This window comes from Mesocricetus auratus, unplaced genomic scaffold (assembly GCF_017639785.1).
Source record: "Mesocricetus auratus isolate SY011 unplaced genomic scaffold, BCM_Maur_2.0 Super-Scaffold_100004, whole genome shotgun sequence".
Classification (NCBI taxonomy): domain Eukaryota; kingdom Metazoa; phylum Chordata; class Mammalia; order Rodentia; family Cricetidae; genus Mesocricetus; species Mesocricetus auratus.
Window position 1 is genome coordinate 69,001,452 of NW_024429189.1, and position 13,148 is coordinate 69,014,599.

The 13,148-nt window shown below is 46.9% G+C and overlaps 1 protein-coding gene and 1 long non-coding RNA gene across 6 annotated transcripts in view; one reads left to right on the forward strand and one right to left on the reverse strand.

Moving 5' to 3' along the window:
- Prr5l (proline rich 5 like) overlaps positions 1-13,148 on the reverse strand; it is a 174,579-nt gene that overhangs the window by 73,710 nt on the left and 87,721 nt on the right. The window contains exon 1 of one of the 5 annotated variants that reach the window (XM_021231536.2): positions 4,889-5,152. The exons of the other annotated variants lie outside the window; for them this stretch is intronic. The gene's annotated coding sequence lies outside the window, so the exon portion shown is untranslated. Of the gene's footprint in view, positions 1-4,888; positions 5,153-13,148 lie in introns of those variants that run through there. 5 annotated transcript variants of the gene reach the window in all.
- On the forward strand, positions 3,993-5,502 carry LOC121140448. The gene is made up of 2 exons (XR_005877287.1): positions 3,993-4,481; positions 4,807-5,502. It is a non-coding gene; the product is annotated as an uncharacterized LOC121140448 (long non-coding RNA).

Consider the following 13,148-nt stretch of genomic DNA (forward strand, 5'->3'; position numbering starts at 1 on the left):
TAATTACATGCAGAGTATATTGCACATGTAATTATGATGGATGGATAGCAGCAAGGCAAATGTTTGCCAGGTCCTCCCATAGACCACAGTCAAAAGAGGAAGAGTCATCTGGACAGTTCATCATTCTTCAACACCCTTCTAGGCTGCCTTGGTGAACTTGGTTCTCCAGAGGCTGCGGAGGCTTCTGCAATTGGCTAAACCTGGTCATGAACTTCTCACTTTTCACAATGCCATGCATTACCTGCTATGGCAATGGAAGACCTGAATAGAGAGATATACATATATACCGAGTACCTCTACACATTTATATACTACATAAAAGTTTCTAAAATTCTAGAATATGTTACAACTAAAAATACTGCAAGGTTGCCAGCTTCAATTTAATAGAGTGTTTAAATTCCTAGTTAATGGTAATTAGAGAGCAAGCAGCATTTCTTTAAACGCTGCTAGACAGAACTTAATCCAATTTGGTAATGACTAACCTCTGGGCTTTTTTCCCTCTCTTTCTCTTTCTCCTAAATGAAACCCAAGCATTGATCTACAAAGGCTATAAACTGGCAAAGCATAAGAAAAGAATATTTAAAGAGAGATTGAGTGACTGTTACCTCAAAGGGCCAAGTCCAATTAAAATGGAAACAGGTCTCACGGGCTCCCTTACATCTACGGCTATAAGCTGGTGCAGAACAACAAAAGATCCTCCCAGGAGGTGGGGGACTCACTTTCCCACTGCTCCCCTCTGAGAACTGCATCCAGCATGTCACTCACCAAGTCTTATTTGGCTGTGTGAGCTAGGGCCACTGCTTCCCAGACTAATCTAGAATTGTTCTCTATATTCCATTCCTTCCATGGGACTATCCCTTGAGGCCTTTGAGTCCCATGACCTCCTTTTTCCCCAATGTAGATTCCCCATGGAGCAGGAACATTCACTCCTGATTCAGAAACCACCTCATAAACCACTACCACCATCTTGAGAACTTGGGAGTCTGCCAACATGTGAATTATGTCAAGTTGATCTCTGAAGGCTTGTCATTGTCTTGTGTCATCTGTGTCCCCAGTCCCCTTCTCGACTCCAATGTGGAATCTTCCCTTATAAAAGCAAAGCCTCCTGCTTACTAGGGTAGCACTGCTTCTAAATTCTGAACCCTGGATCCTGGACAGAGTACACAAAATATCTTCCCGTCGTATTTCAGCCACAGAGGTATTAGTTCACTCTGCTGTGTAAGTAAATGGACATTATCTATAAGCACTGACTGTAACATATTTACAGTCTGCATAGGGGCAGGCAGCTCTACAGACCAAGCCTTTGGGAGATGACAGCATCGTAAGAGCTCCATCACAGAGACTCACCGGCTAGCTCTCAAATCAATCCTATGCCGGTCTGGTTCTGCGAAAAGGACTAGAGAGAGAAAGCCTGCAATTCAGGAAAGATTTTGCATCTGTTTCACCTGTTACAAGGGCTGTATCACAGGGACACAACACCGTATCAACAGGACAGAGGAATGTGAACAGAGTTGAAGGATCACAAGGGTTGTTCCAGGTTGCACCTCCTCCAGATGAGGGGATTCAATGTTGAACATACACTAAGTTAATGAGGAAGCTGCAGAGAGAGCACACAGGTATGTTTTCTCGGTGTCAAGTTCTCAGGTGGACATTGCAATGGTATTCTAAGACAAAATGAAGGGCTTTTTCAGTAATTGTGTGTTCTATGCCCTTTGGGGAGGGGCAACACAGCATGTGGGCTAGGGAAACAGTTCCCTTGGTAAAGTGCCTGCCACACAAGCATGAGAACCCAAATTGGATTCCCAGAACTCAGTAAAAAGCCAGGCCTGAAGGCAGCTGTGGGCAGCTGTGGAAAGGAAGACCCAGAGACTCGCTGGCCAGCCAATTAGCAGAATCAGTGAGAGACCCTGACTCATAAAACAAAATAGAAACCAACTGAGGAAGACAGAGATATTGACCTCTGGCCTCTACACACACACACACATAAGCAACACAACATACATGTGCATAAAGACATAACACACCACAGAGCACATACATACATACATACAAAAATGTAATCAACTATACCATCATTTAGTGAACATCTGGGGAATTCCACGAAAGGGGAAGACATCTGCAGCCTCCAAACCTAGAATGGCAATCTATTCTGAGCCCCATCCCTGTGCATGTAGCCTAAGACTACTTATATAGTCTCTGAGCCTCAGTGTGCTCACCTATTCAATGGGCATGCAGTAGTGCTCTACTGTTTTGGTGAAGATGTAATATTACCAAAGTATTATTGTAAGGCACGAAGAAGTATTTACAATGTCCCATTTTCAGAAGCAGGTCTTTCTTACTGTTTCAACATTAAAGATAACTGCTAACTAAAATCACACCTATTGAAACAAATACACACCCATGGCCCTCCGAAATCTGAAAGAGATGAGCTTCAATGTTCAGAAACCGGCTAGACTTAGGTTAGACTTAATATAAGCAGGCTTATATATAATACCAACTTTCATTTACACATTAATGGGTCCAGCTGTGAGAAGTGTGTTTAAAAAACTAGAGACTACTTTAAATGTCCCTCCCTGATAATGATTTTGATGACTATCTTACATACCATCCTAGAACCTTCATCCAGTAAGTGATCGAAGCAGAGGCAGACACATACAGCTAAACACTGAACTAAACTCCTGGAACCCAGTGACAAGAGAGAGGAGTGATGAGCAAAGGGGTCAAGACTGGGCTGGTGAAACCCAGAGAAACAGCTGATCTGAACAAGGGGGAGATCTTTGACCCCAGATTGATGGCTGAGAGTCCAGCATGGGACTGATCCAGACCCCCTGAATGTGGGTGTCAGTGAGGAGACCTAGACAATCTATGGGGCTTTGGATAGTAGATCAGTATTCATCCCTGGCATACAAATGGACTTTGGGTGCCCATCCCACAATGAGGGATGCTCTCTCAATCTGGACACTTGGGGGAGGGGAACAAAATGACAGACTCTAGAGATCCCCCATGGAGTGGGGATTGGGTGGGGGGCTGGGGGCACTGGGGGGGAGCGTGCATGGAGGGGAGGGAGAGGGATCTGGGACTGACATGGGAAGCAAGCTTGTTTCTAATTTAAATATATAATTATAAATATATAATATAAGTGTTTAAATGCCGGGCATTGGTGGCGCACGCCTTTAATCCCAGCACTCAGGAGGCAGAGGCAGGCGGATCTCTGTGAGTTCGAGGCCAGCCTGGTCTACAGAGTGAGTTCCAGGACAGCCTGCAAAGCCACAGCCTGCAAAGCCTTCTGTGGAAGGCAACATGCTACAGAAGGCTCCTCCATAGGCGCACTGGTCCTTTCTGGACCTCAGTACTGCAATGAGAGGACTCCCTCACCCGGTTCTGCCTGGCAAAGCGTGGCACTCTCTTCAGGTGCATAAGGAACCTCACTCACTAGGGCTAATTTTAATATGTGGCTGAGCTGATTTCCATAAACTTCATTTCTATCCTGATTCTTCTACAGCTTGATGTTATTAGTTAACTGCGTCTTCTATCTCCAGAGCAACTTAATAGAACTAACAAAGACATTTTGAGTATATGGGGCAAGAAATACTATTTCTCCAAATATTAAGTTGTCAAGATCACTAACAGATGGTCAAATGCACAGTCTCGGAGTCTGTTCGATGCCATGCTGGAAGATGGCAGAGGAGTAGTGGGAAGAGACTGACAGGATGAAACGAGCTTGTCCTGGACGGCTGTGGTCCTTATCATGGGTTTCTTAATTTACATGTGTCATCTAGGCAAGGATTCCAAAACTAACAGTTTTGGATGCCTGAAGATTTTTTTCCATGCGGGTCTCCGCAGCAGACTTGTAGCTGAGTCGGCGCGCGTAAGCATCTAGTCTTGTGGGGCGTGATGCAGCGCAGTAATTGAAACCTTGCACACCGCAGGATTGCAGTGGCGTCTATAAATACTCTCCACTTTACTGCTGACAAGCAAAACGCGGGCTTCTGGCACCGCGGAGGAAGAGGCGGCGGTGGCATGTGATCCCCCGCAGGGCGACAGTAGAAATCGGGGAAACCCCTATTGCCCAGGAAGGTGGTACCCTATAATCTATTCACGAAGGACACTTCCCAAGTACACCTGGTCCTCGTCACAGCCCAGGGAAGATTGGGCGGGAGCCCTGAGAACCGAGAGTCACAAATATGCGGGCCCCACAGCGCCCCCTGCGCGCAAAACGCGCAGTGTGCACACGAGGCGCGTGGAGGAAATCCCGGCCCAACGCCCCGCGGGCGCGAAAGACGAAGCGGAAAGGGGACACTGCGGGCGCTCAGAGCTAAGTAGCAGTGAGCTGTCCGGAGCTTCCCGCCACCAGGGGCCAGGTCTCCCGCGAGCTGTCGCCTAGCTACAATGGCCTGCCCAGTGCTCGGAAACCAAGAAGCCGCCCTGTGCTGCCTCGGCTCCCACGCCTCCCTCCAGGAAAGAAGGCGACGGCTGTGAGGGTTGGTTTCGCGTCTGAGTCGCCCCCTGAGCACCCATAGCTCTGTAGATATGCCCCTCGGGCTGTGGGAGGATGAAACAGACACGTGTACTCTTTTTCTGCCTCCTAGCTAGCTATGGGACCCACAATCAGCAGCATCACCCAAAGGCATTCACACCGCTTCCTCGCCCACCGTGGCCCACTACGCCAAGGGTGGGTGGTCTGCCCCTTCCCTACCCACTTCTTGGTGGTCTACCTCCTCGACCTCAGCATCCAAAGAGAAGGCTCCTTAACCACGCGGAGCCTCCTCTCAGACTCTGCCCCCTTGCCCCCACTCCCACCACCAGATCACGCCCGCCGAGTTCTTTCCCAAGCCTGTGAAGTTGCAGGATGGATGACTCCAGGCCCTCCAGGGACTTCCCCACTCACCCCCTTGGGGTCCCCGGCGTGAGTCACCGGGGCCGAGCCGCGCAACAGCCGCCGCTCGCCTCCGTCCCAGACACTGCGCGCGCAGGAAAAAGTTTCCGGCGTTCCAGACAAAGTTTTCTCGCTGGAGATAAACAAGCGATCAGGATGGTTCTCGCTTTGCTCTCCCTCCCTGGGTCCTCTCCCAGCTCTGCCCTACGCCTGGTCGCGTCCAGCCCGGCCTCCTCTCCCCGGAGTAGCTCCCGGAGTGGCTGGTGACTGTTTCCCTCCTCTCTCAACTTACGGCCGCCTCCTCTCCTCCCCCACCTCCTCCCACTTTTCCTGTCCGGTGCTTATCGCTCTAGTTTCTCTCCAACGCCCCCGCCTCACCTCACCCCGTCCCACGCCTCCTCTCCCGCACCGAGGGGAGGCGGGGCACCCTGAGCTTAAATCCACTTCAACGGTTTCAGCTCGTGGTCCTAAAAACCAGGGGAGGATGCTGCAAGTCTAGGGAACTCCGCAACACCTTTCCCTCGTCCAAGAGGAGGTTGGCCTCCCACGGCTAATCCCACAATGAGAAACTGCCCGGGAGCCCAGAGGTGTTTGTGTGACCAGATAAAAAAGAGCAGAGACCTGCAGAACATTCGTGAGGCTGAGAGGGTTTTTGTTGCTGCTTTGGGGCGCACACGCGCGAAATGTGTTTTAAAGGAAAGGTTCTCAAACTGATTCCACACTGGTTTGCGTCTCTTCCTTAGTGTTGCAAAACGACTTTAATTATCTGGGATTCTTTTTCCAGGCAAAGGTCTCACGAACACGACAGGTCTTCAGAATTGAAACCACAAAAAAAAACAACCAATTCGGAAGTTTAAAAACAATGTAAACGCCTTTAATCCCAGCACTCGGGAGGCAGAGGCAGACGGATCTCTGTGAGTTCGAGGCTGGGCTGGACCGACAGCCTCGAAAACAATACAGAGAAGCCCTGTCTCGTAAAAACCAAAAAAGAAAAAAGATGTAAATTATTTTCTTGTTGTTGGTTATTTGGTAGGTGCTGAGAATTCGAGCTGGTGGCCGAGCACCGTGATCTTAGCACAGCAGTTCTCAACCTGTTGGTCACTACCCCTCTGGGGGTCGCATATCAGATATCCTGAATATAAGACATCCTACATATCAGATATTTACATTATGATTTATAACAGTAGCAAAATTGCAGTTATAAAGTAGCACGGAAATGATTTTATGGAATGATTTTATGGTTGGGGGTCGTCACAACATGAGGAACTGTATTAAAGGGCCACACATTAGGAAGGTTGAGAAGCACTTTAGCACTTTGGAGGTAGAGGTAGGAAGACCAAGAGTGTAGGACATTGTGCTTTACACAATGAGTTCCAGTCCACCCTGTGTTACATAGACCCTAGTCTCAAAAAAAAAAAAAAAAAAAAAACCAGTCCTTTTATTCAGCTGTTTGCAGGACTCCCTGCTTGCATAATTTTGCCCTGTGGTTGAGCAGGAACTACTTTTAAAAGAGCTGTCCGACCTCATATTAACATGTAAACTGTAAAACCACAGTGACATTTGATGAAGGAAAAGATGCATGTGCCCTTTTTTGGCTAAAACTAAGTATGAATTTGCTTTGGTCACTGTAACCCTATGAAGCCTTTGCATTAAGCTGTGGGTGTGGAGAAATCTATGAGCCCCAGGGACACACGAGAGAAATCTAAAGGATTCTGAAAAGAACCCCCAAGATGACAGAAGGCCCTTAATCTCACTCTAAGCATCTCTTGTATGGTTCAGGAGGGTGCACAGCCTCGTGCAGGAGGCAGAAAGCCTGGGGGAGCTGGGAAGTGGCCAAGAATCAAAGGCTGGCCTGGCCAACAGGGTGACAGAGGCCCTCATGTCCCGCGCTGGCGAATTAGATCTTGGCGAGTTCAAAGTCAGCATGGTCTGCATTTCAAGGCGGAGCTGGGCGGTGGTGGCACACGCCTTTAATCCCAGCACTCTGGAGGCAGAGGCAGGTGGATCTCTGTGAGCTCGAGACCAGCCTGGTCTACAAGAGCTAGTTCCAGGACAGGCTCCAAAGCCACAGAGAAACCCTGTCTCAGAAAAAAAGAAAAAGAAAAGAAAGAAAGAATGAAAAAGTAGGAGAACGGGAGAATGAAGAAGAGGAAAAGGAGAAAGCCAAAAGCCTGCCGCTGCAAGGCAGGGTATATTCACCACCTCCTTCCTAGCCTCAGGATATTATTCCTTTACAGAAGATCTGGGCCTCAGTTTACTCCTTTGAAATGGGAATAAGCATAATAGGTACCTCAGGGTCATTGATAAGGATTTATGGAGTTCACACTGAGGAAGTACATAGACTTCTACAGGAACTCACAAAACAGAGTGCTGTTATTACTGTTATCCTACTGTAGGGAAAGGATAGCCTTGAGCCCAGGCATTTCCCTTTCCAGGGCTCCTCCCCTACAGCTCTTTGTTCGAGGAGACCTACTTTATTCCATCTGCCTGTAAACACGGCACTAGGAAGCAGTACCAGGCTGTGCAAGGAAATGATGTCTCAAAATAAAATTGCAATGTATTCCTTCTTCTCAGTGCCCTTCACTCCACTCCTTCCCCTTTAACACCCATTACCTTGTAAAATATTATGTATTACCTTAATTAATTTTCCTAAAGTTAGTCTCTCCCACCTATCTACATATAGGAGCCATTCCTGTTGCTCATTGATATATATTGTTCAAGTTCCTAGACAAGTGCAAGGCACATAATACGTCCATGATATACACCGGGGGAATAAATCCTTGAATAAATTTCATTCCATACTGACTGTCTCTGATGAGCAGGGCGTTGTGCAATGGGGGTGGGGGGCCCGATGGAAATTAATTACTAGAGCAGTTCAAGGATGAGTGGGAAAAGTACTTTCCTGGTAAGTATTCACAGTGAAGAAGGGGAGGGGCCATGAAAAAGTATCCAGGGATTGGGAGCAAGTTTTAAAGAGGTTTAGCCTGAAGTTTTCCTAATTTAACTTTGTGATTGTTTGCTTGCTTGCTTGTTTGTTTGTTGAGGCTGGTGTTTAACTCCCATAGCCTAGGATAACCTTGAACTCCAGGTTCCCCTTCCTCCACCTCCTGAATGAAGGGATTATAGGCTATCCATACCACAACCAACTTAGTGCTGCTAATTTTGTAAACAGAATCTTAAAATGAGAAGCCAGTATTTTGGTGTAAATCAGGACTTCTCTAACGCTGTCTTTCCTAACTAAAAGCAAGAATCTTGTTGGGAACATTCAACACCGATTATTCCATTTAAGCACTCACTTGGTGGGCTGCTAGCTAGTTCTTTATTAAACATATCTCTGTAGAGTTTGCCATGCCACTCTCTGAAATAGAACTCGGCCCGAACCAGACTTCAGATGAAGGGTAACTCTTAGGTAGCCCTTTTAGGACTAAGGGTGGGAACCTAATTTAGGGTCAGCCAAGCCATAGATTTGTCCTTTGACACAATCTGTCCCAAAATGTACTGAGTACATCATATTCCCTTTTCAGGACTAGAAGTAGAGAGAGAGAGAAAGGGAGGAGGAGGAAAGGGTGAAAGGTCCTGCTTTTGTCAGAGCTCCAGATTACAGAAACTGCAGACTGTCTACAGCTACACTAGTTATATGTGTATTATTTGAACTTCATGCTTTCCATTTTCTGCCGTGAAAGACCCGGGAGCCGTGGTATCAGCTTTACTGTGGGCCTCCAGGTCCACATGAGCAGCTCTGCAATACTTTTCTCCCTGTTTGGAGAGGACACACTGTTTCTAGTTTGCCACAACCCCAACCACTCCCTGCTTCTCTGGTTCCTGGCCTGCTTCACTCTCATGGTAGCTTGAGAGGGATGCCCGCCTGTGCTGGGAGGGGCCAGAGCTCTGAGCAAGCAGATTATGCAATAGAGTGTCATGGGCTTCAAACATTTTCCCCTAGCAAGAGAACCCATTGTTGCCAAACATAACTTAACTCATAGTGACATCATTAGAGTACTACTAAGGTAAAGGCAGCCACAGAGGAAACAGAGACAAGTGGGTATGAAAGGCACCAAGAAGCAAAGGCCTTCAGTTCTAAAGGTCTGCTGTTCTGCTTTTCCTTTGTTACCATGGCAATCCTGCCCACCCAGCCGTATTACTCATTCCCACCCCAGAAGAGCCCTAATCAGACCACAGTCAGATGAGTGGTCCAACACCATCCTCAAGCAAGAAAGAATAGCACGGGGCTTCTGTGAAGTCAATACAGGATCTTCCTCTTGTTTATTAACTACTTCCATCTCAGTCATTACAGGATTCCCCCCCCCCCCAGTGGACAGAATTAAACTATGCAAGGCCTTATAAGCTTGGTATCCAACAGCCATGACACACTGTCTCCAGTTTAGGTGCTAGAGGTTAGCTCTCCCGTCTAGTCTACCTTCCGTACCTCAGTGTCCTTGATGTCTCCTACCACATCAGGCAAGTATTCCAGTGAGGAAACACTTGTGTCCCCCCCCCCCCCAGACCTTGTCTTGTCTCCTCTGTACGTGTCTGTGTGTATGCACTTGGGGGAAGGAGGCATGAACATGTGTGCACACGGGTGTGGCAGCGGCCAGAAGCTGGTGATAGCTGTCTTCTTCAGTCGCTCCCCACTTTATCTTTTTGGTCTTTCACTAACCCTGGAGTTCAGCCCTTCTGCTGGGATGCCTAGACTGAGCTTGAGGGATGGGTACTTCTGTCTCAGCTGTCACAGCACAGGGCATAGGATCCCCAAATCTAGCTTTGTACAAGCACTACTGATCCCCCAGACAAGTGCTTTATGGGCTAATCTCCCCAGCCTTCCTCCATTGCCTTTTATGTGTGTGTGGAGGGCGGGGTGGGCTGAGGCTCCAAAACTCCAAGATCTTTTGGCACAGAGCTTATGAGAACATTGGTAGGTCTCTGAGCCATGAGTACATTCAGGCCTCAAAGCTCCAGTCATAAAATAAGTTAATGTGGTTATTCATGGTAGGTGCCAAACTGAATACAGAATATAGAATATAGTAAGCAGAAATCCTCAGCAGTCACTAGTCATAAAAACAGGACCATATGAGAAATGTGTTCTGCATCTGACCTAATTGCAAGGTATAAAATCAGCGACCTTTGGTACACAGGGAAGGTTTAGCTCACAATGCTCCCTCCTACTAATATCCACCAGAAACACTCAGTACCTTGACATTTGGTGGGGGTGGGGGTAGAATTTAGATGATTCTCCCTTCCACCTTAGCATCAGAACATTCCTAATACACTGGTTTTTACTTTTCTTTTTTCTTCTTGTATTGAGGACTATCCATGTTCCCATTTAAGACAGCTGGTGATTAATTAAATCCGAGAATACTTTGAGAAAGTAGATATTTCAGCCAGGTAATGGTGAAACATACCTTTAATCCCAGCACTTGGGAGGCAGAGGCAGGCAGATCTCTGTGAGTTGGAGACCAGCCTGGTCTATAGAGCAAGTTCCATGTAGGAATGGCTATTACACAGAGAAACCCTGTCTTGGAAAAAAAAGAAAAAGTAGGGATTACAGATGGAAAGCAAGTTAGAGATCTTACAGGAATAGTCCCTTGGATAAAATTGCAGTTATTCCTTTGCACAACCCCAACTGTGCTGATTGGTGAAAACATTGCCCAGTCACTGATTTGTGTTACATCCTAGAGGTGCAAAAATGAACAAAAAGACATGGTTCCTACCTTCAAGGAGCAGAAGACAAATACATGTGAAGTGGTTCACTTTTTCTATTTGGTAAGTTTCTCACTGCTGGGATAGAAACCTGAGAAACAACTTGAGGGAGAAAGGATTTATTTAGGTTTATGGTTTCAGGGATATCAGTCCATCATAGAAGGGAAGGCATAGCAGCTAAAGCAGCAGAGGGATGTGGCAGAGGCTTCTCACACAACTGTAAATCAGGAGGCAAGGCACTCCACTAGAGGCGGGCTGGACTATAACCCTCAAAGCCTGACCTACAGGAACCCGCTTTCACAGCCATGTTTCCTTCTCAAGAGCCCTGCAACCTTCCGAGTTATCACCACCAGTTAGGGATCAAGCATGCAAAGGCATGAATTATGGAAAATGCTACACATTCATACCATACCAGGCTTCAATGCTGGCAAATTTTGTGAAAAGGAAAGAACGGAGCACTAGTGAGAAGTGGTCATTGGGGAGGACCTCTCAGGGAAGTTAGCTATGGAGTGAGACTAACATGATGAGAAGCACTCCTGGGAACATCGGAGGCCTGATCAGGAATACGCTTGGGAAGTGGTGGGACAGGGAAGAACACCCACATATTAGAAAGATAACAAGTGAAGAAGCAAAAGGGGGAGAATGAATTCAGAGACAAAGGTCACACTGGATAGGACCTGGTGGTCATCCACTCACCACCAGAAGTCATGGAAGGGTTCTATGATCAGTAGTACTGTGGTTTGGACCCTGAGTGTCTCACAAAGGACCATCTGGTAAATTCTGGATCCTCAGCCAGGAGCTATTAAGATGCTGGGTCAAGTAGAAAGTGGTGGATCGTGGAGAATGTGCCCCTGAAGAGGACTGCAGGCCCAACCCCAGGCCCTTCTTTATCTGTTCACACAGTGAGGCCAACCAATGAAACCAGGAGCCAAAGTAAACCTATCATAAACTGATTGTCTTGGGTGTGTGCCATAGTGACACAAAGATGACTGACACAGGTAGAGTGCCACAAAAAGCTACCTCTGCCCACGTGTTGTCTGACAACATTTTTTCCCGGAGAGACGCAACACGCATGTCTAGTCACCCATGATAGGGTTCCCATAACAGACCAAAGAATAGACCAAAGGACATACCATCCAAGTTCACTTTGGAAACCAATGGATTGTATTGGGGTCACTTATAAGAGGGTGAGAGGTTACTTACAGGAGCGGAAATAACTCAAAGACAGGTGCATCACCAAAGACCACCCCCCGCCAGCACAAAGGACAGCTCACAAAGATGGGAACTATGTGATGGGGGAAGTCCTCCTGTGTATATGTTGTCTTATTGGTTGATTAAATAAAGTACTGTTGACCAATAGGGAAGCAAGACAGGTAGACTAGAAGTTGAGGAGGATTCTGGGAAACAGAGGCACAGTCAGTCATGATGTAGGATGTCAGAGAAGTAAGAGGTCTGGACCCTTTTCTCCGGTAAGAAAAGACCACGTGGAAATACTCAGATTAGCAGTTATGGGTTAATAATTAAGTCAGAGATAGTCAATAAGAAACCAAGCAAATGGCCAACAGCTTCATAATTAATACAGTGTCTCTTGTGTTATTTGGGGGCTGAGACAGCTCGGGAAAACTACACGTTACAACCATGGAGCATAATGCATAACCTGCACACAACTCAGTATCTTGGAAGTGTCCTTTCTAAGTGACTCTGACATAAACCTCTTCTAGGAAGCTCTGCTGTTTTCTGCTTTTTCCAGGCATTGGTCTGGTCTCAGATCTTCCTTACAGCTCATTCCCTTGTCTGAGAGGGACTCTGAGCTTTTATTGCTTACTCTGGCAGGGAGTGGCCTAGTTGAATCTGGTCAATTTCAGGGACATCCTGAAGCTATTTTGAGTTGTTTACCTCCCTGCTTAAGGAGCTTCCCTGTAGGATATAATGTTTTGATCTTAGAGAAAATTATTACACAAAGCCTGGAGAAGAAGCTACCACATCTCTGACATAACCAAAAAAGCCACTTACAGAGAAAGAATGCTGTCTGCAGAAATGTCAAGGTTCAGTACTGCAAGTGATTCCAAAGGGTTCTGAGGTCAAGGGGGGAACGCTGGAACATCTCTTTTGAAAGGTTTTTGTTGTTGGCTTTCAGCCATGTGTTGATGTGCCCGTCTGTGAGTGATTTTGTACATGTGAGTGCAGTGCCTGAAGCTAGAAGAGGGCATCAGATTCCCTGGAGCTGGGGTCAGAGCCACCTGGTGTGGGTGCTGAAAACCAAAGTCAGGTCTTCTGCAAGAGCAGCATATGATCTTACTTGCTGAGCCGTCTTTCCAGCCCTCTGTAAAACAATCTTATTTCTGCATTAGGAAGATCTCACTGGGGGCTAGACAGTCATGAAGAACACTGGTAGCTTATAGAGGTTCTGGGTTCAGTTCCCAGCATCTGTGCTTCTAGTTCCAGGGGATCAGATGTTGGCTTCTGACATCCATGAGAACCACTCATTAACAAGCATACGTATATGAAGGCAAACATTCATACACATAAAGTCAAAATTACTGATCTGACTGTCCTGGAACTTGCTATATATAGA